The 26,328-nt window shown below is 42.6% G+C and overlaps 1 long non-coding RNA gene across 1 annotated transcript in view; it reads right to left on the bottom strand.

The window, feature by feature from the left end:
• LOC110741028 overlaps positions 1-24,530 on the bottom strand; it is an 89,652-nt gene extending 65,122 nt beyond the window's left edge. The window contains exons 1-2 of the long non-coding RNA XR_002516535.2: positions 22,496-24,530; positions 731-932 (exon numbers count right to left, since the gene is read on the bottom strand). This is a non-coding gene — a long non-coding RNA (uncharacterized LOC110741028). The remainder of the gene's footprint in view (positions 1-730; positions 933-22,495) is intronic.
• Between the last annotated feature and the right edge of the window lie 1,798 nt (positions 24,531-26,328).

The raw sequence follows: 26,328 nt of genomic DNA on the forward strand, positions 1-26,328 counted from the left end.
TTCTGGAATAACAAGAAGTGGCTGTTACTGTGAGGAAGTGGGGAAGTCACTCTGTTTTTATTTTATTTATTTTTTTTGCCACTTTAATACTGAGAGTGGTTTTAATTTTAGTTCACTTTTAATTCGTTGTGCAGAAGAAGAAATTTGAGTCAGTTGCAGGCAGAGGAGGAAAAGAATTGTTCTAGCCAACTGAATACTAACTAGAGTCTGGAACCTGGTAAACGGACATGAATTTAACTAATGACTAAGATGGGGGCCTGGCCTTAGTAAATGTTCCCCAGGTGCATGCTATGCCTTCAAGGGTCGGTTTCAGAGAGGCAGCATGGAGAAGAGGGGCAGAGCCACAGAATCACAGCAAAAGGGCTCCAGGAAGACCTACAACTGGTCCAGTCAGCATCATCAGGGGAGCAGCAAGACACCACAGGCCTGCTGGTGGGACTTCCGACTGCTAGGCCAGGCAGATGGGGAGTAGACACTAGGTTTCTGAGCAGCAGAGATGTTTCCTAAGGATGAGTCTTTCGAGCAAGATGGACTGAAGCAGGGAGCCTGAGTCATGCAGTAGAGCCTAGATTAAGTGATGAGGGTCTTGCCTAACCTGCTGGCAATAGGACTGAGAAGAGATTTGCAACACATGACGAAGGTAAAGGAGAATGAATTGCTTTATTGCTTGAATATAGTGAACAACGGAGAAGGAAGCACAGATGGCTCATGTTCTGTGCCTCAGCCTTACCTCTGCAAAGAAGTGGTGCTGACGGAGAGGCCCATTGACTGAGTCAAACCAAGTGGTAGATGAAGTCTAGGCCCATGAAGGTGAAGGCTGGACCTGTGCAGGAAAAGGCTGGACCCATGCAGGTAAAGGCTGGACCCATGCAGATGAAGACTGGGCCTGTGTAGGTGAAGAGGCCTGTGCACCATAGGAGAGAACACGTGCTCTGCAAGAGAGCAGACCTAGGTTACCGACCCATCTCTGCTAATTACTTGCTGTGTGACATCTGGCAAGTGCCTAACTTCTCTGCCTTGGGTTCCTCACCTGTAAAATGGGGATTCTGACCTCAAAGCATTTTGTGAAGTCTAAATGAGAAAACGTCATCGGTTGCTTTGGATGGTGCCTGGCTCACAGTATGGAGCCAATAACTGAGTCATGATTCTTGAAGTTTGCATTCAGCAAGTGGCTAGTGGAATCTTCTATGTGCTGAGTACTCCTGCCCAGCAGTGGGGAAACAGCAGGGAGAAAAACAGACATTGTCCCTGCTGCCCTCCTGGAGCTATAAAGTACCAAGCACTACTGATGGCTAGAGCGGCCCTAGAGGCAGGGACAGGAATGAGTGGGCACATGGAATAAAATGACCCTGCAGTGGGGACAGCAAGGCTGGGGAGGCAAAAAAGCAAAGCAGGCCCTGCATGCAGTTCCACTTCCAGTCCATCCGTGCCAGATGCTCTCTCTCTGCTTGCGAAGTCCCTTGTGCAGGGGACACACCCAGGCCCAGGTGGGAAACAGCCGCATCTTTTCTTTCTATCCATTTCAAAGAATGCCATGCCCCCTTCTCCATCAGCCCAGCCCCCAGGCCTCCTCTCCAAGGACAGAAGTGCTCAATGGTGGCCTTGTTTCCAGTCCCAGGAAATGGGGTGGCATCAGGCTCTGCCTGGGAAGACACTGGGTCCCTCTTCTCCTTGCACTGAAAACCATCTGTTCCTCAATCCCAAGTCAAGCGCATACTCTTGCTCCATCCAAGGCCAGACTGGCGGGGACTGGGCTCAATAACCAGAGACCACCACTGGGTCGCCAGGCTGTAGCCACTGTCCTGACCTGGGACTGGGCTCTTCCTTCTTGCTGAGACTATGCTCCCTGCAAGCAACTCCTTCAGTCCTGATTCCTGGCCCTGCATCTGTCTCTTCATTCAACACATATCTGCAAGTCCTGCACTGACCAGGTACTGTCCTGCACATGTGGGCTCAGTCAAACAAGACACTGTCCCTCCCTCAACAAGCTCGCTGTCTAGGCCAATCACTGGGAGTGAGGCACTGTGGTCAGGGCGTGGCAGAGAGAAGGGAGCACTGGTGCACCCAGGAGAGGCTCCCAGCCCAGCCCAGAGCAGAGGCCAGGGCAAGAAGCCATCTTAAAGGAAGTACCACCTACTCTGAATCTCCAAGCAAGACCAGGAGTCAGCCAGGTGAAGAGGCTTTGCAGACAGGTGGAGAGAGGAGGCGATATTTAAGGAATTGTGAACTGTTCGTTGCTGCTGAAAAGCTTTTTCCAAACCTGGGGTGATGCCTCATACACCAGTTTGGTCCAGGACTCAAGGCCAGCAGCTGCGACCCTGCCACCTGCACCCCCGGCCCCCTGAAGCCAGTCACCCGCCTGCCAAGAGCTCAGGTGGCACCTGGTTCCCAGACTCCCTGCGCCAGGCTTTGGCCACCTGCAAGGCCACCACTGCTGGCTCCTGCCAGGCCTCCCACATGCCACCACCTGCTGGGCTGCCTCCTCTCATTTGTCATTGCCTCTCCGGGGCCTTGCCTTCTGGGCTTGTGCCCACCTCCTAGCAGCCTGGAGGTCCCTGCTGCTTGGTCACAGCTCAGTGACTTGTCACCTGTGGGGCCCCAGGCCTCCTGATGTGGCCCTTCCGAGCTCTTGACAGGGAGAGGAGGGGTTTGCTGGGCAGTGGAGGCTCCTGAGAGGCTGTTAAACAACACTCCTCCCAGGATGTCAGCGACAGGCTAGTGAATCTAAAACAGGAACCTCAAGGCCATTTTCTTTTGGAAATGGTGCTGAATTCCCAGGCCAGAGGGGCAGGGGAGCAGCCAGAAAGAGGGCCTGAGAGATCCACGTGCTCCTTCGGGGGCTGCTGTCAGACGGCGGAGACAAGTGCCCACTGTGTCCCAGCATGGGGCCACGAGACCGGCCACGCACCCTGCCCTCAGCCGCTGAGCCAGGGGAGCTTCCAGGGGGCCTTGTAAACAAGCTGGTGACAGGACCAGGAAGCCAGGCAAGAGCCTGGGGAGCGACAGAGGCAGACAAAAGCCGGAACACAGCTTTGTCCAGGTGCACGTGTCAAGCCAGGACATGCTAGCCGCAGGTATCTGCTGGCTGCCCTTGGCCGTGCAGCTGGGGACTTGGGGACCTGAGAGCCCTAAGACCTGGATTTTAGCCCAACTGTAATTTGAACAAGATATGTGGCCTCGGACAAGTTCCCTTTCCTCTCTGAACCTCAGTTGTGTCATCTGTGAGTTAAACAGAAATCTAGGTTTCTTCAACTACTTGAGGTCTCTGACTTCCCTCCCATTTCAGCCCAGCAACGTCATCCTGAAGCCATCCCAGCACACCCAAAACCAAAAGAAGTTCCCCTCCCATGCCCCACTACATGGTATATACCCTTTTTAAAAATTTTTTCTTTCTTTTCTTTTTCTTTTTCTTTTTTTCTTTTTCTTTCCTTCTTCCTTTCCTTTTTTTTAGTTGCCAGATCCAATCTCTGCTATGGGTTCACAGTCCTTTAACCAAAACCCTTGGGGCTTCAAAGTTAAATATTTTCCTAATTTAGAAGGGAATGGAGTGCCTATAATGTATATGAAACCACACCCAGCAAGGTCTCAGGCAGCATCCCACCATCAAGCACAGCAATTCTGCTGCGAAGTATTTGAATATGACACACACGTGAAATGGGATAGAGATGACTCAGCTCCGATAAAAGAACTGGGATTGCAATCAGGGGTTGTGATGCCACAGCAGACAATGATGGTCTCAGCAGCATCTTAGGGAGCATACTCCCCTCTGGAGCCCTAGAGCTGGGCTACAGGCCAGCGTGGATGGGAAGGGTTTGTGCAAATACAGCTGACGGCAGCATGACAGGCTGACAGGCCCCAGCCCTGGGTGCCTGGAACCCGGGTTCCATCTGGGTTTCCACCTCTAATCCGCACGCTTGGGCAAGTTCCGTAACCTGAGCCTGAGTTCTTGTGTCTGTAAACAGAAATCACGATGCCTACCACAGAGTTGTAGGGACGAAATGAGACCAGGTTGAAGGAAGGATGGGGAGAATGATAGAAATGCAAGGAAAGGGGACTTGGGGGTGACTGCCCAGCCCTGGTTTTCCTCCACACAGTAGTGCCAAGAGTCTGCTTGTCTGAGTTCTCCCCTACCCAGTAACTGTTCAGCATATTACTGGTCCTATTCTCTCCATTTCTCAGTACCTAGCAGAGAGTCTTGCAAATTAACGGGGTCTCAATAAACATTTGTTCAATAAGTGAATGAGAGAATCAATTGTGGGGGATGCACTCAACGATTATTTGGTGGCTGCACAACGAAGACATCCCACATCTGCCTGTTCCTGAGACTGTGGCCTCTTGTTCGGCTGTCTGTTCTCCAAGCAGCCGCCTCAACCTGTCATAACCACTGTGAATAACAGCCGCAGAGCCAGTACACCTCAATCAGCGACCTGAACAGAATTGTGTGCAGGGGAGCTGGCCAGGTGAAATGTGTGTGGAATTTATAGCTACACCGGTATTTCATGACGGTGCCAGAGAAGAGAAGGAGGCAAGCTGCAGGTGACTGGCAGAAGCACAGGATTTTAAGGTGGACACACCTGTTTGTACATTCTAGCTCTGCCATTCACCAGCTATAACCTTGGAGTAGGAGACCTAACCCTCCAAGGGCCTCAGTCTCCACTTTTATATGGACATAATAATAAAATCTGCCTCCCAGAGTTGTTGAATTAAAATCAAGAAGTAAGCAGCCAGAAGGAAGCTGTTATTATTTTACATTGCAAACCATTCCTCTTTAGAGCAAGACACAGTATACCATCACCATAATTAGGTTAATGGCTTTAATGTGTATTGCAATTAAAGCACCTACATTTGTCTCAGGCATTTTATCACATATCATTTGATGCCATCCTGACTGTCACCGTGGGACTTCCATCAAGTCAGTGATTGACAGATGGCAGGGACCAATTAAGGAACAACCCAGACTTTTGTGGCCTTTTTGCCTCTTGCTATAAATGTTCTTTCTCTACTCTCAGAATGTTCAACCCCTACCTGTTTTTTTTTCAAGAGCCAGTTAAAATGAGCTCTTCCCCATGGAAACTTTCTTTCTTTTCCCCACTTGCAAGTGTTCTCTCTTCCTTCTATGCTGCCTGTAAAGCCCTGATCACTTCTTATAGTGACAATGGACTTATCTCATCTCCCTTCTTGACTATGAGTATCTTGAGGGCAGAGGCCAGACTTCACTCATCTTTGTCTCTTTAGTGTTCAACATAGACAGTGGCACTTAAACTAGCCCCAGCAACTAAGCAATCCCATGATATAAAATTACAATAAAGGGAAAACTGCTTCATAATGCATTGGAAAAAGCACGCAATGGATACAGGTCATGCGGCATCCCAACAGCAGCTCTCTTTTCAGTGGGACATTTATGTACTAAGACCATATCCATGTACTTTCCTTGACTCCAGCGGTTTTCAAACTCAGGTGTGATGCTTCTGGAAATACCAGAAGACTTTTCCAGGAATCCCCAAGCACAGAGAATGTTGATGGAATCAGCTCCTCACTCATGGATTTCTGAATACCCTTTCCTCAATTTGTACCCAAGAGCACGCCACAGTATAGGCTGGCACGGTGACATGGTGGCTGTCATCTCCCACCTCCCCTTTCACAGCCATCCTTTCCCTACCCTGTAAAAGAAAGACATGCCCATAACTCACCACAAATCTTTCCATGTGGCTTTGCCTCTGCAACATACAACAAGAAACTACATGTGTCCCGAGGCCTCATTGACTCATGACACTATAAAGCACACCTAATTCAGCTAAGACACCACTTCCAATGACATTTACGTTTTATATTTAGTTAATAGGTATAAAAATTAGCAATATGTGTATTTTGCTCTGGTAAGTTGCATGTTAAAAATAATTGTAATAGCAATTCAACATAGAAAACAATGTTAACACTTAATGGCCTTAATAGATAAGGGAATTTAAAAATTTACATTTCAAATTATATGCATATTTTTGAGGCAGGAATCCTCAAACTATGATAGGGTGATTAACAAAAAGATTTTTAAGTGTAAAAATATATTAATTTAAAATTCTGAAGGGGAAGAGAAGTAGAAATTCAAAGTACAGGAGAACAAGGAAAAACAAATTTGTAACTGTTAAAAATACTTTATGTATTGTATTTTTTAAAGGATGATGGTGCATATAAAATAACTGTTATATTCCTTTGTATGCATTAAAAGAAGAGATGGAGCATTTTTATTATAAAATGTCAATAGTTTACAGCAAGCCAGAAATCATGTCATTTGCAGCTCTTTATAAGCATGATTAAAATGTTTAGATATTAAAGAAGAAGATACATTGATTTTAAAATTATTTCAGAGGTATGCCATGTTCCTGTTATCTGGACAACAAACAAATGATCTGATAAAATCTGAGATAGCAAAGATAACAAGGAAAATACTAACCATGAAATCGAAAGTCAAAGAAATTAATATCACATGCACGGAGGGCAAGGCAGGAAGGAACTTAGGGGCCCCAGATTCTAGCCCTAGCTCTATCTCCAAGTGTGACCTTGAACCAGGTCTAAGCCTCGGTTCACCCACAAAATGAGAGAGGTGGACAGGAAGTTCTGTAAGGCTCTTCTTTGGTTCAAAATACTCCATCGCCTAATTTCGAGAAAGCAGCAACAACTCAGAGAGGTAGACTAAACCCCAAGTTGGCACAGTCTGAGTTAAACTTCTCAGACAAAACTGTCTCCAGACCTGAGTCCTCTGGAGAAAGGGAGATGAAAGAAGCCTAGTGTCCTTTCCCCCACAGACCCGGGGGGATCTTGGGGTCCAGTTATCAAAAAGAAGCCTAAGGCACGTCCAAGTGTAAAAAAAAAGCTGTTCCATGGGGAAAAGATTCGAGAAACATGACTGGTAGATGTACCATGTGACTCTGAACATCCAGTTATCAAAACAAGCCTAGGGCAGCCTGCACACTTACCTCAAGACACGTTAGAGAGGGAAGGAAGGAAGGAAAAGGAACAGAAAGAGTAGATATCTCTTCTTTCTGAGTCACACTTCAAATCCTGGAAGCAACAAATGAGGCAGCTTTACTTCCCTCCTTGTTTAAAAAAAAAAAAAAAAAAAAAAAAGAAGAAGAAGAGGAAGAGGGGTCTAGCCACTAGATTTTTGAAGCATGATGGTGGGGTGAAGGAGTGATGTTTCCAAAACCATTGCTTTGTCATGGAGGTCAACAATCCCCTCCAAACAGGACTCTTCAGTTCAATGCATGCATGTTTTAGAAGCACTCCAGGCTATATTTGCTAATTTCTCAACATGGGACAGCCACTCTGTGCTAAGCTCTTCACACACTCTCTTTCCGTCATTTCAGCAACTTGAGATAGGTATTATCACCCATTTCATAGGTGAGGAAAGCTATGTGCAGAGAGGTTAGGTAAGAAACCAAAGGCTAATCAGCTAGTATTACAGAGTCAGTGCTGAGGCCACATCTGCTAGTTTCTGAAACCTAAGAGGCGGTAGACTTGAGTTTAAGCAAAGTTCCACCACTATCTACTAGTGTGGCTTGGGAGGGCACTGAAGAAGGAGAAGGTGATCACAACTGCCAACTTTATACAGCTTTCATTGTCACAGCCGCCATTTTGTGTAGGATTTTTCTCATGTCTGCTTTCCAGTTGAGGAAACTGAGACTCTGAGCACATAAATAACTTGTATATGCAGAACAAGCGTTGTAACCTGGACTCAGATTCCATAAAGTTATGGTTTATGTGCACTGTACCCAATTGAAGGGGACAGATGTTGAGAATGTTCACCATCAGCATCTCTGTATCCTTCAGACCAACGTAGAAACACACTTGCACTCCTCCTTCTAAAGAACCTCCAAATTGGGTCAACTGATCGGATGTGTCACATGCTCTCCTCTTTGGAAGGCGGCCCATGATGAGGGCCTCCTGGATATGTTTCCAGGGCATCTTTTAAGCATCATTTCCAAGCATCACTTTCCACTCTGTGCTCCACCAAACACCAGTTTTGTTGCAAGATGTTAATAGAGAGTCCAAAAAACAGAAACATTGTTTTCTGGCCAAATAAATTTGGGACTGAGATTATCACCCTCCTGAAGATTCAGAATGTCCATTAATATGTTAAAAGGCATTTTGAAGTCTTGCGGCAAAGAAAGTTGTGTAACTGTTTAACTGAGATACAGCGTCTGACTTTGGGATATGTCATCTACTATGTCTAGCACTAGAAGAAAGACGTTCATCCACAGCTCCCCCTGTGATGTTGAACTGGATACATTAACTCAAAGCAATGGTGTAGAATGAAAAGAGAAGGAAAGCAAAGGGAAATCACAAGCAAGCATCAATATTTTAGGGATGGGTAAAGGAAAATAACAGTAAAAAGCCAAGGGAACAGAAGGTTTCAAGAAAAAAAGACATGATCAACTGTGTTTGCTGCTGAAGGATCTGGAAGAGGAAGACTGAGATAAGAACACCAGTGACCTCCCAGAGAGAGTACTTTGCAATACAGTGGGTGAGGTGCAACCTGATTGCAAACAAAAGTAATCGCGAGCCCTTCTTCTACCTTCTCCTGCTCATACTCCCCTCCTCTTCCCTTCCTGAATAATCCAGTCCTAAAGCCATTGGGTGAGGCTGACCAAGCTGGACATCTTCTCCAGCTGGGTGAGGGGAGGGCTGGAAGAGTTGCAGTGTCCATATGAGGGGTATAGGAGTCAGAGAATGGTGAGGAAAGCATCCACACAGACAGGATAGGTGAGGATATCAAGGAACGGCCAATAACAGGAAGTAAGAGCCTGAGCCTGGAGTAGCAGAGCAGCCCAGCGTGGAGTGAGGAGGTGTGTGTATGGTCTATGGCAAGGATGGGAGGTTATTTACACATAGGAAAAGGAACAAGTTAGAAAATACAGCATGGCAATGGGAGTCAGGTTTCTCCCTTTAAGAGAGTCGCAAATATGGAAAGGGAAAGAGCTAGACTGGACTTCTTTGTGTTGGATTGGAGCTATATATATTATGAAAATTTATGGTTTTCAATATACAGCAGATCCCAAAATGCAATTGTAGTTTTAAGCTTTGATACCTCCATAATATAAATGCTGCAAACTTGTACACTATTTGAAAAATGATTTACATTCCTTTTACTTGTATTTAATTTTGTAAGTTTTGAACTACACAATTTTAAGTTTTCAGTCCCTCTGAAGATAATAAACATTGACTAAGAAAATAAAAATGGATTCAATTATATTATGTCTTTCAGAGTGTCCTGGCAATCAAAAAAAAAAAAAAAAAAACAAAACCTGAGAAACTGTTCCATGTGGGAAACGATTTAAGAAACATGACTGGTAGATGCACCATGTGACTCTGAACTGCATCTATTTGCTCTAAAGGCTGCTACTGGACATTTGGCAAAACTTAAATGGGATAGAGGATTAGATGATAGGAAAGAATCAATGTTAATTGGATGTTTTTGCGTGTATACTGTGATTATGTGGAAGATTGGCCTTGTCCATAGGAAATACGCTCTGAAGTATTTGGGTATGATGGGGTATCAGGACAACAGCCTACTGTCAAATGCTTCAAGAAAAGTTTTTGTACTGCATTTGTAACTTTTCTAAAATTTGAGACTGACTTACAATAGTTTTTAGTTAAAGAGGAAATGTGAACTCATATGAAACTCCATTTTCTCATCTGTCGAATGGGAGTGTCTGTGTCTGTGTAGGTCTATTAAGAAAATAATCATGTGCATTTTAGCTGAGAAAATGCTTTGCACACATGAGACACTCATTACAGAACTTCTGGAGAAACACTGAACTAGAGCTAAGCTATTGGCAAAGGCTGGCTGCGTCAAAGGCAGGAAGAAACTCGTTGGCTCTAAGGAAGCGTGCGCAGGGTTGAGTGAGGGGTAAGTTTTATGTCAGGTTGCTTTCTTGTGTTCTTCAAAGCAGGTTAGACATTACATTATTCAAAGGCGGGGACCAAAGGCCCAGTCCTAATTTCCCTTTCTTTCTTTCTTTCTTTTTTTTTTTTTTTGACGGAGTCTCACTCTGTCTCCTGGGCTAGAGTGCAGTGGCATGATCTCAGCTCACTGCAACTTCCACCTCCCAGGTTCCAGTGATTCTCCCACCTCAGCCTTCAGAGTAGCTGGGATTACAGGCGCTTGCCACGCTGCCCAGCTAATTTTTTATGTTTTTAGTAGAAACGCGGTTTCACCATGTTGGCCAGGCTGGACTTGAACTCCTGACCTCAGGTGATCTGCCAGCCTCAGCCTCCCACAGTGCTGGGATTACAGGCGTAAACCACCGTGCCTGACCCTAATTTCTAATGTTTGCCGACATTTGCAAAGCCAGCCTGGAGCAGTGGCCTCAGTGGCTGTCAGGCCCCTCAGGCAGCCTCACAGAAATGGCTCACCTTTCCATATGCAAGGCCTCAGTGTTCCCAGCAATGACAAGTGTGGCTTCATTGCAAAAATACAAAACACCAAATACAGCAATTTGGGGAAAAAAAAAAAAAAACTGTGGCAGGATAGCTGAGTGGTTTGGCAGAAGAGAGAAAGACTGCTCTTGGACCTTTGGTATCTTTTCTTTTTAAGTTCCAAGTTTACTCTAGGCAATTTTTAAAGATTCATTTTTCCATAAGTTATTAGGGAACAGGTGATGTTTGGTTACATGAGTAAGTTCTTTAGCGGAGATCTGTGAGATCCTGGTGCACCCATCACCTGAGCAGTATACACTGCACTATATTTGTAGTCTTTTATCCCTCGCCCCCCTCCCACTCTTCCCTTAAGTCCCCAAAGTCCATTGATCATTCTTATGCCTTTGCGTCCTCATAGCTTAGCTCCCACATATCAGGGAGAACATACAATGTTTGGTTTTCCATTCCTGAGTAACTTCACTTAGAATAATAGTCTCCAATCTCATTCAGGTCATTGCAAATGCTATTAATTATCCCTTTTTATGGCTGAGTAGTATTCTATCTCATAGATACGAGAGTTTCTTTATCCACTCATTGATTGATGGGCATTTGAATTGGTTCCACGATTTTGCTATTGTGAAATGTGCTGCTATAAACATGCGTGTGAAATATCTTGTTACTCCTGTAAGAATGGCCATAATCAAATTATCAAAAATCAGTAGATGTTGGCATGGATACCGCGATCAGAGAACACTTCCACACTGCTGGTGGGAATGTAAATTAATACCACCGCTATGGAAAATAGTATGGCAATTCCTTAAATAACTAAAAGTAGAGCTACCATTTGATCCAGCAGTCCCAATACTGGGTATCTTCCCGGAGGAAAAGAAGTCATTATTCGAAAAAGATACTTGCACACCTTTGGTATCTTTTGAGTTTAAATTTGTATGAACAGATCAGTGGTTCTCAATGCAGAGCACGGGAAGAAATTTTGCCCCCTAGAGGACATTTGGCAATATCTGGAGACATTTTTGGTAGTTACAACTGGGGAGAGGAGTGTTACCAGCACCTAGTGGGTAGAGACCAAGGATGCTGCTCAATATCCTACAATGCCCAGGACAGTTCCCACAACAAAGAATTGTCCAAAGGTTAAGAAACCCTATAATTTATTATCTAACAAGAAATATCCACAAATAAAACTTTGGCTGCTGCTTTGAATCAAAAAGTATATTTCTACCACACGATTGAGCAGGCAGCTGCTGACATTTTAATGGACTGAAACATGTGTACAACATAGGGTTGAAGTTCCCAGTTCTCTAGCCCAGCGTGACAATACAGAGCACTTAACACTCACCCAGCTTATTCTAACCTGGGTTATTGTAGTTACTGGGGGAAAGATAGCGTCCTTGAGGCAGAAATGGCAGGGGGTAATAGAAAGCGGCTGGGATTAGGGGGTCAGGAGGCTAGAATTTAATTTTGGTTCTATTGCTTACAACTTTCACAACTGGCCGGGAATCTCCACTTTTCCTCCTCTGTAATGTGGTGAATGTCCTCGAATTGTTATCTGTTCCACTCTTTAGCTGATTATTTGTTGACCTGCACACCACATGCCAACAGATAGATTAAAGCCGACCTCCAAGGCCAAATCCCTTAGATTTCCTTCTGACCTTCTTGCTCTTTAAAATTTCTTTTCCCAGAGGCCTTGCTGCAAACACCAGCTTCAGTATCCGCTTCTAGCCCATCTGTTTGAGCAATGTTCTGTCTTCCCCACTGGCCTTTGAACCTCCATGTCTCAAACACTCTCTGTTCAGCCCCTGTTTTGAGATTCCCTCTATTTTTCTGATCCCTGGTCCTTGCAGAATCTGTCTCCAGACTGAGATCAATGCAGATTTCACTTCTATATTCTGCAGAGGGACGAAGATTCTTGTGAGATGATCGGTATAGAGACAATCTGTAAACTCCAATGGTCTGCACAAATGTAGGGAAATTGTTTTTATGAGAATAACACCTTACTGTTCATAGCCTTAGGGCCTGGCACCAAACCTTGTACATAACTGATGTGCAGTAAATGTTCCTTGTTGATGAAGCAGCTCATTATTTGTGGAATATATATATATATATATTTTTTTTTTTTTTTAGATAATGAATTACAAGGTTTCTTAACCTTTGCACTGTTGACACTTTGGACTGGACCATGCCCATTCTCATAGAACCAGCCCATACTGGGGAAGATAAGCAGATGCCTCCAGGAGGCACAGTGAGGCCTGTCAGGAAATAAGCTCATGCCTGAGTGATGGACAGGGCCCCTTCAGAGACCACTTCATCTAGAGCCTTGGGAGCCCAACACAGCGGGCAGAGACCTCCCTCTGCACTGACCTGATTAGATCCCATCTGGGCAGTTGAACTTTCATTTTTCATGGCATGTGCATCCAGAGAAAGGCAATCAGGATGGAGAGAGGCCTAGATTCTGTCTCTCATGAGAACAGGCTGAAGAAATCAGAGATATTGGGACAAGAGAAGACTTGAGCTGAATACTTATTCTGTGAAGCTCTGGAGGCCTGAATTACAATGAAAGAGGAGATTTCAGCTCAGCATAAAGAAAACCTTTCCAGCAATTAGAGTCAGGCGACAGCAAAAAGGCCAAACCACAGGAAAGCATGTATTTGTAGTCATGAACTAATGATGGTCGGGAAGGATAGCAGTGCCACTAAAAAGAAACACTCCACGTAGAAGTGTCATCATTTAACACAGCAAGCAAATGCCTCGTCAAGAGTAAGCTCACCTGGATCCCAGCTCTGCACCAGCATGCTGAGTGACGCTGAGTGAGTCACCTCATGTTGCTAGGCCTCTGCTCAGTCATCTATAAAAGGGGGATCATTGAACCCATACGCATCAAAATGGAATAAGATTTGTAAGTTACTTTGGAAAAGCATAAAATGAGACGTGGATGTGGATCTGTGTCTCAAATCTCCGTCCCCCCTGCCATGTCCAAGGAGCACATTCCCAGCTCGGCAGCAGCTCCTCCCCACCGGCGTCCCCATGCAGCTCGAGTCTCGGGACCACCACCTGTGCATAAGTGAAAGTGTCTTTTAGTGAGAGCAGCATGGAGAGAGCTCTTGATTTAACGAACTCCGTGGACTGCATTGGGCTGTCTGCAGGAAGATCATATTTTATTGAAACAAGGCAGAACACAAACACAGGGCCTGCTGAGCCCCTGTTTATTCCTCCCCTGATCCTGGCAGGCACTGGTGACAAGCTGGGCGCACACAGGGCAAGCCTCCTGCTCAGGACCCGGGGGTTGGGGGGGTCCCAGGAGGCAGATGAGGGAGCACACACAGCCCTGCTGGGTCAGTGCAGGGAGGATGGGACTTCAAGTCAGGGAGGAGGACGAAGGGGAAACTGAGGATCCCAGATCTGCTACTTTCTCATGGGTGATTTAAAACTAATATTGTAAGCTCTTTGAGCCTCAATGTTTTCAGCCGTAAACTTGGAGTGATTATCATAATCCTCTCCTCAGAGGTTGCTGGGAGGATTAAATGAGATAATGATGGACATAGCCTTAATCACAAGAGAAATAAGGGAAGCACAGGCCTCATTCCCCCGACTTCCCAGTAAACAAAATTGGTATAGCTGTCAGACACAACACAGGTGGCTCGAAAGTATGAGAAATCAGCCACATAATTTATGACATGAAAATGGGCTCAATTATTCTGTAACACATGTAAAAAAAATTACCATGTTTTCACTTACACAGAAAAGAAAAACAAAGAAAAGCCGTAAGTACTTGCTTCTGAGAGAGGCTGGAAAGGATCATTCCGGGCTCAGGATGAGATGATAAAACCTGTGTCCCAGGGAATTTGGAACCAAAGACACAAGACTCACGCTTTCGGTGTAAACGTAAGTCTTTTCCATACATGCACGTGCTCACCTATGTGTGTGCACACACATATATTTGGACTCAACTGCATCTAAGGTATTGACTGAGATGCAGCCTGGTATGGGGAAAAGAACAAGGCTCTGGAGTTCAACCTGCACCCCAGGTTTGGGGTTTTCTTACTAGCTTCATGACTCTGGGCAAGCTGCATAATAACTAATTTTCAAAGCTATCATGAAGATTAAATTAAATCATATATGTAAATTTCCTAATCTAATGCTTGGCACATAGTGACTATCTGATAAACGGTAGTTTTAAATGGTAGCTGTTATCTGCATAAATGTATGTGATTGCATTAAAATGCTCCTGTGTGTTGGTAGAAATGAAGCCCATTTGAGCTGATGTCATCAAGGTCACTGGGCACATACATGGTGGTTGGGGTACTAATCCACAATTTCTGCATTCCAGTCCTGATCCCGAGAGAAATTCATCAAGCGGGAGTAACATTGCAGACAACTGGCTTCACCCAGGACCCCAATCAGCATACTCAGGAAGGCTGTTCTCTGGCTCCCTTCCAGCTCTGTGGATGGTGACAATCCAGAAAGAAACAATGTCAGTGTGTGTTCATGGGAAGCATTTGATTACCAAATCCCTTCTTGAATACATGGCTAAAACCCTTAGTTTACAATTCTTCACCTGTGGTTTCACAGGCAAGGATAAGCAAACCTTAAAGAAAAGCATTATATCATTGAAGCAGCAAGAGTATGTACAGGTAAGGAGGGCCGGGAAGAGGAAGAAAGCCAGAGGTCCAGCACAAAGCAAGACAGTGATCCTCAGCCCCTCCAAGATGTGCAGCCGAGACCCCAAGAAGCACCTTCCAGATTGTTAAAAGGACAGCAGCTACAGCAAGGTGCCATCTGCTGGAATTCAGTTGGGCCATCCCCAGTACCAAGCAACACTGCGGTCATCCCACATTAATAAGATAGGTCCTTCTGGGATTCTCTTTTGAAAAAGGAAGCTGTGTTACTGCCGCCTGGTTTCCAGTACCCTGTAGCATTTCTCCAAGACTCAGGCTTTACAATCTCACCTGCTGCAACTTTAGATCAGAAAGCATGTCTCAGTCATTGAGCTTGAAGGTTACCTCTCTGAGCACCATCTATTATCCTGTGTTATCGCTAAACAGAAAATGTAGTCGGTCAAGCTGCACAGAGCGATGAGATGCATGCCTGAGCTGCCAATTGGGCTATTTATACTAGAGGAAGGATATTTTAAAATCCCATGTCAGTATCTAACCCAGCATGATCCTTTTATGCGTAATTATCCCCCAGTTTGGCATGAAATCCAAATAAATGTTTAGAAATTCTCGAACCTCCAGATGAAAGCTGTAATTAATGTATCAATGATTTTCTTCTAAAGGGCATGCAATCAAAAAGAGGAACCAGCATATTAGAGCAATTAATGGAAATTATAGAGAGTGGTGAGGACAATGGTTTTGCATTCTGGTTTCAAACGTTTTTAGGATTTAGACATTGTCAGCTCAAAATTTGTTGTGGCTGACACCTAAACTCTGATTAACATTCATGGTTTACAAAGGACATCACACATGTAGACTGAACATTGCAAATAGTAAAATACAAAAGACAAGAACCTGCCACATGGAACTTGAAATGTGAACAATATGTAAGCTAAATGGCAGAGGGGAACTAAGCAGTCAATCAAAACAATGTGATAGGGAGAGGGATGCTAGTCTTAGGCAAGGAAGAGAGATTCAGGAATCCTGGGAATGAGCCCAAGGTTATAAGCCTACGCAATGCCCTCTGTAGCCAACTCTGTGCCTGAGAGATGTATCTAGGTATGGCTTGTTGGGGATTCAGCTGTTCCCCACAAGCAACTTTAAATGGCTTGTCTATGCTGCAGACTTCCCTGTCTAATCCATTGTCAATCCTTGACTCTAAAATCATCCTTCTCGTGGAGTGTGAGAAACTCCAGTACAAATCCTTGTCTTTGTATTCTCATCCTTCAGTTCAGTGCCTGGCAGAGAATAGATGCCCAGGAAAGGCTTATGCTTATACAATTATGTGCAGTTAAGAATGGACTTCTCATATCTATTTAATTTTTAGGCAGGACCTCCCTTTTGAATTTCTAGAGATGTGTGTACATCTTTCAAGGTTCCCTGTTCATTGGCTCACCCCAGAAGCCTTCCTTAAGCAGTGTAGCTCATGGTGGTCTGACCCTCCTCTGAGCTCCAAAATCACTTATGGCCCCATCTTTCTTTAGGTATCTCCATCTAGACAGTAAGCTCCTGGAGGATGGATAGAATGTCTTTTTGATCATCACATTTTTCACAACTTATTTTTCAATATATAATGTTTTATGGACCGAATTGTTTCCCCTTTCCCAAAATCAAATGTTGAAGCCCTAACCCCAGTATACCTCAAAATGGGAGTGTATTTATAGATAGGGACTTTAAGGAGGTAAAGTTAAATGAAGTCTTAAAAGTGGGGCTGTAATCCAATAGGACTAGTGTCATTATAAGGAAAGAAAGAGGCATCAAGAAGGTGCACACACAGAGAAAAGGCCATGTGAGGACTTCTTACAACATATGCAAGAAGGTGGCCATCTGCAAGCCAAGGAGAGAGGCCTCAGGAGAAACCACATGAGCGGTACCTTGATCTCCAACTTTTACCTTCCAGAACTGTGAGAAAATAAAATTCTGTTGCTTAAGTCACTTGGTCTGTGATGTTTTGTTATGACAGCCCTAGGAAACTACCATATAAGATATAGAGTGTGGAACCATCTTTTATTTGTTCTATCTCCCATAAGCAGTAGAAGGGGAAGCTGGGACATAGAAGAAAGAGGGTAGTAGAATGTTCTGTATATGTCTTGCTAGGCCCATTTATTTGGTCTATAATGTTGTGAAAGTTTGATGTTTCCTTACTGATTATCTGTCTTCATTGTCGAAAATGGGGTATTGAAGTCTCCTACAAAGTTAACAGAAGAAAGAATATAATAAAGATTAGAACAGAAATAAATAGAAAATAGAAAAACAATAGAAAAAATCAACAAACTGTGTTGGTTTTCGAAAAGATAAACAAAATTGGCAAATTGTTAGCTAGACTAAGAAAAAAAGAGAAAAGACTCAAAAAAATAAAATCAGAAATGAAGAGGAGATATTACAACTGATACAACTAAAATAAAGAGATCACAGGACTACTATGAACAACTAAACATCAACAAATTAGATAACCTAGGTGAAATGCATAAATTCTTAGAAACATACAATCTACCAAGACTGAATTATAAAGAAATAAACTGACCAAAGTAGTTTGGCATGCAAAAATAAATAAATAAAATAAAGAAACAGAAAAATCTAGACAGACCAATAAAAATAAGAAGATTGAATCAGTAATCAAAAACTGACCAACAAAGAAAAGTCCAAGACCATATGGTTTCACTTATGAATTCTACCAAATATTTAAAGAATAATTAACATCAATTCTTCTTAAATTCTTCCAAAATATCAAGAAGAGGGAACACCTCCTAAACTCATTTTATAAGGTCAGCATTACCCCGATATCAAAGTCAGACAAAGACACTACCAAAAAATAAAACAGAACAAAACAAAACAAAAACCCTACAGGTAAATGTCTCTGATGAACACAGATGCAAAAACCCTTAATAAAATACTACCAAATCAAACTCAACAGCACATTAAAAGGATTGTATATCAAGATCAAGTGGGAGTTGTCCCTGGGATGCAAGGATGGCTCAACATATGCAAATCAATTAATGTAATAGAACCCATTTGGAGGATACAGTATAAATATTACATGTTCATCTCAAGAGATGCAAAAAAAAGCATTTGACAAAATTCTACACCCTTCATAATAAAAACTCTCAACAAATAGGTATAGAAGAAATTTACCTCAGCAAAATAAAAGTTATGTAAGATATGTTAATTAGTTCAAATATGTTGATTATTTCATAATATATACATATATTAAAACATCAAGTTGTACACCTTAAATATACAAAATTTTATGTTAATGATATCTCAATAAAGTGAGATATACCAATTATATCAAACCAAAAATAAACAAAAGTCATATATGAAAATCCCAGAGTTAACATTATACTCATTGATGAAAAACAAAAACCTTTTTCTCTAAGACCAGAAACAAAACAAAGATGTCCTCTCTCAGCACTTCTACTCAACATAGTTCTAGAAGTCCTAGACAGAACGATTAGGCAAGAAAAGGAAATAAAAGGCAGCCTATTGAAGAAGTAAGATTATCTGTTTGGAGATGACATGACCTTATACGTAGAAAACCATAAAAACTCCACACACAAAATATTGTTAGAACTAATAAATTCACTAAAGTTGCAGAATACAATATCATCATAGAAAATCAGTTGTGTTTCTAACAACAAACTATCCAAAAAGGAAATTAGGAAAACAATCTTATTTATAGTAACAACAAATAGAATAAAACACTTAGAAATAAACTTAACCAAGGAGGCAAAAGCCCCCTTGTATAAGGAAAACTACAACACATTGATAAAAAAAAAAAAATTAAAATATACAAATAAATGAAAAGATGTTGCATGTTTATGGATTGGAAGACTTATTACTGCTAAACTGCCTGTACTAAATAAAGCAATCTACAAATTCAACACTATCTCTATCAAAATCCCAATGACATTTTTTACAGACATAGAAAATCCTAAAATTCACATGGAACCACAAAGTCCCTGAATAGCCAAAGCAATCAAAGAAGAACAAAGTTGAAGGCCTCATACTTCCTGATTTCAAAATATATTACAAAGTTATAGTAAACAAAATTGTATGCTACTGACATGCAGACAGAAATAAAGACCAATGGTACAGAATAAATAGCCCAGAAATAAACACACACATGTACAGTCAATTGATCTTTGACAAGGGTGCCAAGACTACACAATGAGGAAAGGATAGTCTCTTCAACAAATAGTACTGGGAAAACTAGATACCTACATGCAAAAAAAAAAAAAAATGAAATTGTTCCTTATCTTATACTATACATAAAAGTAAAGTCAAAATGGATTAATGACTTAGACTTAAGACCTGAAATTATTTTACTAGGAAAAACCTTCATGACATTGATCTCGGCAACTATTTCTTGGATTTGACACCAAATGTATAGTCAACAAAAACAAAACCAAGCAAGTGGGACTATATCAAACCAAAAAGGATCTACACAGCCAAGAAAAACCATCACACAGTGAAAAGGCAACCTATGAAATGGGAGAAAATATTCGCAAACCATACGTTTGTTAAGGGGTTAATATCCAAAACACGCAGGGAAATCATATGACGCAAGAGCAAGAAAACAAATAATCCAATTTAAAAATAAATAAATGATTGAACAGACATTTCTCCATAGAAGACATACATATGAACCACAAGTACATTTTTTTTAAATTGACATCACTAATCATCAGGGAAATGCAAATCAAAACCACAATAAGAACCTCACATCTATTACGATGGCTATTATTAAAAAACAAAAGGTAAGTGTTGCAAATATGTGGAGAAAAGAGAACACTTGTACACTGTTCATTTTTGGTGGGAATGTAAAATGGTGCAACCACTAGGGAAAACAATACAGAGCTTTTTCAAAAAATTAATAATAGAATTACCATATGATCCAGCAATCCCACTTATGGGTATATCATCAAAGGAAATAAAATCAGTATGTGGAAGAAGCACTCCCAAGTTCATTGCAGCAATGTTCACAATAGCCAAGATAAGGAATCAACCTAAGTCTCCATCAATAGATAAATCAATAAAGAAAATGTAAGAATGCATACAACAGAATATTATTCAGCCTTAAAAAAAAGAAATCCTGGTCAGACATGCAGGTTTATGTCTGTAATCCCCACACTTTGGGAGGCCAACGCGGGTGGATTACTTGAGTCCAGGAGTTCGAGACCAGCCTGAGCAAAATAGTGAGACCTCATCTCTACAAAAAAAAAAAAAAAAAAAAAATCAAAAAATTAGCCAGGTATAGTGGTGCACACGTTTAGTCTCAACTACTCAGGAGGCTGAGAGGGGAGGATCACTTGAGCCTGGGAGGTCGATGCTGCAGCAAGCTGTGATCATGCCACTGCACTCCAGCCTGGGTGACAGAGTGAAACCCTGTCTCAAGAAAAGAAAAGGAAAAAAAGAAAAAAGAGGAGAGGAGAGGAGAAGAGAGGAGAAGAGAGGAGAAGAGAAGAGAGGAGAAGAGAAAAGAAAGAAAGAGACAAAGAAAGGAATCCTACCATGTGAAACAACATGGATGAGCCTGAAGGACATTATATTAAGTGATATGTTAGTCGCAGAAGAACAAACACTGCATGATTCCACTTATATAAGGTATCTAAAATGGTCAGACTCAGAAACAGAGAGTAGAATGGTGACTTTTAGGGGCTGTGGGGGAGGGGGAAACGTGAAGTTGTTGTTCATTAGGTATAAAGTTAAACAACATGAGTAATTTTAGAGATCTGCTGTTCAACACTGTGCCTATAGTTAACATACTGTGTTATGCAATCACAATTTGTTAAGGGAGTTTACCTCATGTCAAGTGTTCTTACCACAATAAAAATATAAATATGTAAGTAAATAAAACGGAGAAAAATAAAACATTCTTGAGACCCAAATTAATTAATTGAAATTAATTGAGAACAATACATAACTAAAAGAGTTTGAAGGTCAAAGGAAAAAAGAAAAAAGAAAAAGGAAAGTGGACTTAGCCTCTAAGTTTTAGAGTTTAACAAACACTTTGATAATTTCTACAATTACTCCTGGAATTGTTCTAATTATGAATATAGATTTAGAACAAAGAATGATCTAAAGTTGAGGAACTCTGGGATTAAGTGAAACCTGGATTTGATTTATAGCTCTGCCACTTGCTGGCTATATAGTCTCAGGCAGGCCCCTTAAATTCCCTGACTTTAGTTCTCTAATGTATTTTCTCAAACTTGAAACATCTACTTACCTAGTCCTACCCTAGTCTGTCGTGAGCGTTAATGAGTTTATGTGGGGGAAACATCTGTCATGATCCATACATTCACAGATGCCGAATTCAATGGCAGCCACAATTAAGAAGGCATCCAAAGTAGGAAGGAGGATATAAATTCTGGAGACACTGAGGAAGGCAAGTGCTCAATACATGTTTTCTTGGAAGGTTCTAGGTATGAATCTCTGCTGAGGACTTTGTCTAGACTAGGATGAGAGGCAAAAGCAATGAACCCCGAACCCCACTCTGCCGCCCACTCACTATGCAGGCTTGAAGCTGGTCTCTTTACCTGGGCAGAGACAATGTCCTAATCATCTTTTGAACTCTGATGACTATTACATTGGCAGTTTTAATAAATTATATCCATGTAGCAGCAGCAGTTAATAGGGGTGGTAGCAATGGTAGTCATAGCGACACTGATTTGCTTTTCTAAGCAACACGCTGACTTGCCCTGGCAGCCTCATCCAAAATCTATACCTGAGAAACAGTGCATTGTCCTGGCTTTTAAAATTCTAAACACAATCTCTTTATCTACCTGTACTAATCTGTTTTCTGTTGCTTATGACATAATACCTGAAATTTGGTAATTTATAAGAAAAGGAATGTATTCTTTACAGTTATGGAGGCTGAGACATCCAAAGTCAAGAGCAGCATCCAGTGAGAGCCTCCTGGTTGGTGGGAACTCTGCAGAGTCCAGAGGCAGCGCAGGGCCTCACATCGCTGGGGGCACTTAACGTGTCCCTCTGGTCTCTCTTTCTCTTCTTATAAAGCCACCAGTCCCACTCCCATGACAACCCACTAATCCACAAAAGGATTAATGCATTCAGGAGGCCAGAGCTCTCATGACCTAATCGTCTCTTAAATGTCCCACCTTTCCATGCTACCACATTACGGATTAAATGTCAACGTGACTTTTGGAGGGGACAGATATTCAAAGCATACCACTCCCCAGAGGGAAAAGAACGTGAGAACACACACACTTCGCCTCTTTAAGTCTGACTTGTCAAAACCCCTAGAGCCAGATGTTCAGGGCTACCTAAAATAGCTCCTGATGACGAGCCCAGCGGTGAAGCAGCTTTGGAAATTGTCATGTTGCCCAGCAAAGAGATTCCTTCAGTCATGGCAAAAGCCCAGTGTTGTTCTCAACCCCTCATCTTGAAATGATTACCTTCCAAGACTCCTGAGTCATGCTAATGAGTTCTTTTTCCGAACGATCTCCGTCCTTCAGATCACTGAGCTCTGAAGTCAGGCTCACCCTGGGAACTGCGGATCTTATCATCGTTTCAGTCACACTCAGGGAAAAAAAAAAAAAAGAACCTGAAAAAGAGACAGCAAAAATGGTAAATGACACTATTAAAACTACTTTTCACATTTCAAAGGATGAAAAGCCAGGAGATTTTCTCACCTCCGCATCTCTGTAAAATCTTTCCTCATGTTAAGAGGAAAAAAAAAAACTAATAACTTTTTCAGGATATTTTTTCTCTGGGACAGCATCTACATAAAACATTAATAACAGCATCTACTTAAAACAACGAGCAAAGACAGACCGATGTTTGGCTTCGTCTGTGAACATGTGTTTAAAAATGTGAGTAGATCAGCATGATGATAGAGAGGCAGGAAGGCAGACACGGATTGGGAATTGGAGTTACCTGGATCTTGACCCAGACACACCTGAGCCCATTTTATCGAGTCAGTGAAGCAAAGTACTCCTCACTCAGGTGTGCTATCTTTGGTCAGAACCCCCACCATGAGAAGGCCAGAACTGCAGAGTCCCCTGGCAGTATACTTTATTTTAAAAATGGATTCATTTCTGAAGGTGGAGCTCGACTGTCTCCTGACCTGCTGTCTGTCATGATCCTACTTACAGAGTGGTTGGTACTAGTTGTTTCTAAAATGCTCCCATTCTAGGGAAACAAAATGACGAGGTGGAGTGGCTCTACAGTAAGACTCTCTGGCCCCTTAAGTCCAGCCTCCAACAGGCACAGCTGTTTCTTCAGATGTCTAATGCTGATGCGCCTAATGTGGCCTTAAGGACAGACCACAGCTCTTTTTGTATACACAGGGTCCGCCCTGGTCCCTCTTGTAACAAGAATAAAACTCAAATACACCCACCTTGAGGCTGCAGGACTCCACAGCTCCTGCCCCTGTGTTGGCTGCTTGCTGCTATTCGCGGTGAAAATAAAAGTAACTGGGGTGTTGTTGGCCCCGTATCTGCCTCCATTTCTCAGGAGTGACTCACCAACAAGAGCAGAACAGTCCATGGCTCCTCTGTGCCCCGAGACCCACCCATTGGTCTCGGCCAGGCCAAAGGCAAGTGTCCTGCCCTACAGCTAACACTCTCCCCTAGCAACACTCATTCCCTCCCATGAAAAACTCCATGCCCCTCGCACTAGGGGGCCTATTCCCTCCCACGGAAAATTCCATCTCTCCTCACACCAGGGTGTGCACTTGTCCTCAGGACCCCGCACAACCATCACAGAATTAGCATCATTAGAATATATTGCCAGGCATATACATGATCACGTTGTTACAAGACTTACTTGAAAGACCAAACTGGAAAACATAAAAGTACAGTTTCTTTGGAAGAAGAAAGAGGGGTGTCCTCCTCCCTGAGCCCTTTATCTCACAGCAGCCCCTACATAAGCCATGACACGCTTCTTAAAAACCACTGATTTTTCTCACCTCCACATCTCTGTAATCTGAAGAGCTCAGATTCTTCATTTTGCTGATGGAGAAACTGAGACCCAGAGAGGAAAAGGACACCCCAAGAATGCACAGTGGGTTAGTGACAAAGCTGGTGTGGCAGATAGCATTTTCCAAAGCTAGCCACTTCGATACAATCCCATCCCACAGGCTCTTCCTAGAACGCAACATCAACACTCCTCCCCTAGAAGAAGGGCCTGTGGTCCCAACCCAGGGAAACAAGAGACCTCCGCTCGGTAAGACTAACGCTTGAAACCAGTGATTCTCAACAGGGAACAACGTTCCCCCTCCCTTAGGATACTTTAGGGAATGTCCAGAGACATTTTGTCATCTACTGTCATTTAATGGGTAGAGATCAGGGATGCTGCTACATGGCCTGCAGTGTCCAAGAAAGCCCCACCACAAAGCGGCCGGGCACGGTGGCTCACGCCTGTAATCCCAGCACTTTGGGAGGCCAAGGCGGGCGGATCACGAGGTCAGGAGGACGAGACCAGCCTGGCCAATACGGTGAAACTCCGTCTCTACTAAAACTTCAAAAACTAAAAAACTAAGCCCGGGCGTGGTGTGAAGCCTCTAGTCCAGCTACTTGGGGGGAGCTAAGGCAGAAGATCTCGCCGAGCCTGGGCAGAAGAGTCCCGCAGTGAGCGAGATCATGCCCACTCCAGCCTGGGCAGAGCACAGTGGACTCTCCTCAAAAAAGGAATTGCTGGCTCCAATGTGTCGTGCGAGAGGCTGAGAAGCCCTGCTTTATATGGCAGCAAAGGATGGGAGAAACCTCAGGCAGAAGCACGAGGATGCAGGAAGGACATGGAGTTCTCCTGGGTGGTTAAGGGACTCATGTTTTTCTTTCCCAAGCAACAGATGAAGCGCAATATAAATATCTTGGCTGAAGGTGAGCGACCTATCTACACTTCGCGGTTTTCACTGAGGAATTGGGGATTCAGGAGCAACAAAAAAGAAGATGTCCATGAAACATGAAATCAAGATAAAAAAGAAAGTCAGTGTGAATTTATATCTTTGTCCCTGAAGACTTCCTGGAGTAAATAAACATGCAAATTTGGATGAATATTCACAGTGTCATTTGAGCTGAATTTTTTCACCAATACTTACATAAGGATGGCTCTCCTAGGCTCAGGTATTCTGCTTTGAAGAATTATCTGTTTTAAGGCTCTGGAGATATTTCCTCATCACTTTCCAAAACTTTTAGCAGAGGAAACCCCCTCTAGCATTCTGTGCAAGTACCTGCCTCATGGCTTTTGCCAGTATTTTTATATTATCTTTAATCTTTGCTTATTTACCAAGAAAAATACTCGTCTTGCTGTTTTAATTGACTTTAATAAGGTTAAGCTTGCTTTGTTTGTTTATTGGCCATTTGTATTTATTCTTCAGTGAAGTTCCTGTTCAGGTCTTTTGCTCATTACTCATTGGAGTTTTCATGTTTTCTTATTGATTGATGCGAACATCTTGACATATTAAGTACATGACTCCTTTACCATATTACTATAAATATTTTCTAATTTCACATTTGTCTTTTGAATTTTTTATGATGTTTCTGTAGAATTGAAGATTTTTAAAAAATTTTATCTAGTCAAATCCATTTAATTCTTTGAAATTTCTCCAATAGAGAGGGAGTTGCTCCTTAAATTGTCAGGTGTTTTCCTATTTTAACCTCGGTTTTGTGTTTATAGTTTTATAAAAATATCATCACAGAAATATTTAAACAGTCTTAATACAATGTGTTAAGGGAAATAATAAATATACTAGGAGTCATGGAGAATGGAAAATATTATGATAGTGACATTCCTCATCTGAGAATAAGTATATTTTCCCATTTTATGTTGATTTATCTTATGTACTCAGTAGAACGTTTAAATTAAAAACAATTATCAACATCAAAGGCATACAAAAGAGCTTAAAGAATAACATAGGCCAGGTGCAGAGGCTCATGCCTGTAACCCCAGCACTTTGAGAGGCTGAGGCAAGTGGATCACGTTGAGCTCAGGAATTCGAGACCAGCCTGGGCACATGTAGAAACCCCGTCTCTACAAAAATACAAAAATCAGCCAGGCATTGGTGGCTCGCACCTGTAGTTCAAGCTACTTGGGAGGCTGGAGAATTGCTTAAGCCCAGGAAAGTGGAGGCCACAGTGAGCTGAGGTCACACTGCTGCACTCCAGCCCGGCCAACAGCATGAAACCCTGACTCAAAACAAACAAACAACAACAACAAAAAGAATAACACAGAAAATTCTTCTGTATCTTAGCCTTAAGAAGGGAAACAAAGATGGGCGTGATGGCTC

Source organism: Papio anubis, chromosome 14 (genome assembly GCF_008728515.1).
Source record: "Papio anubis isolate 15944 chromosome 14, Panubis1.0, whole genome shotgun sequence".
Taxonomy (NCBI): Eukaryota; Metazoa; Chordata; class Mammalia; order Primates; family Cercopithecidae; genus Papio; species Papio anubis.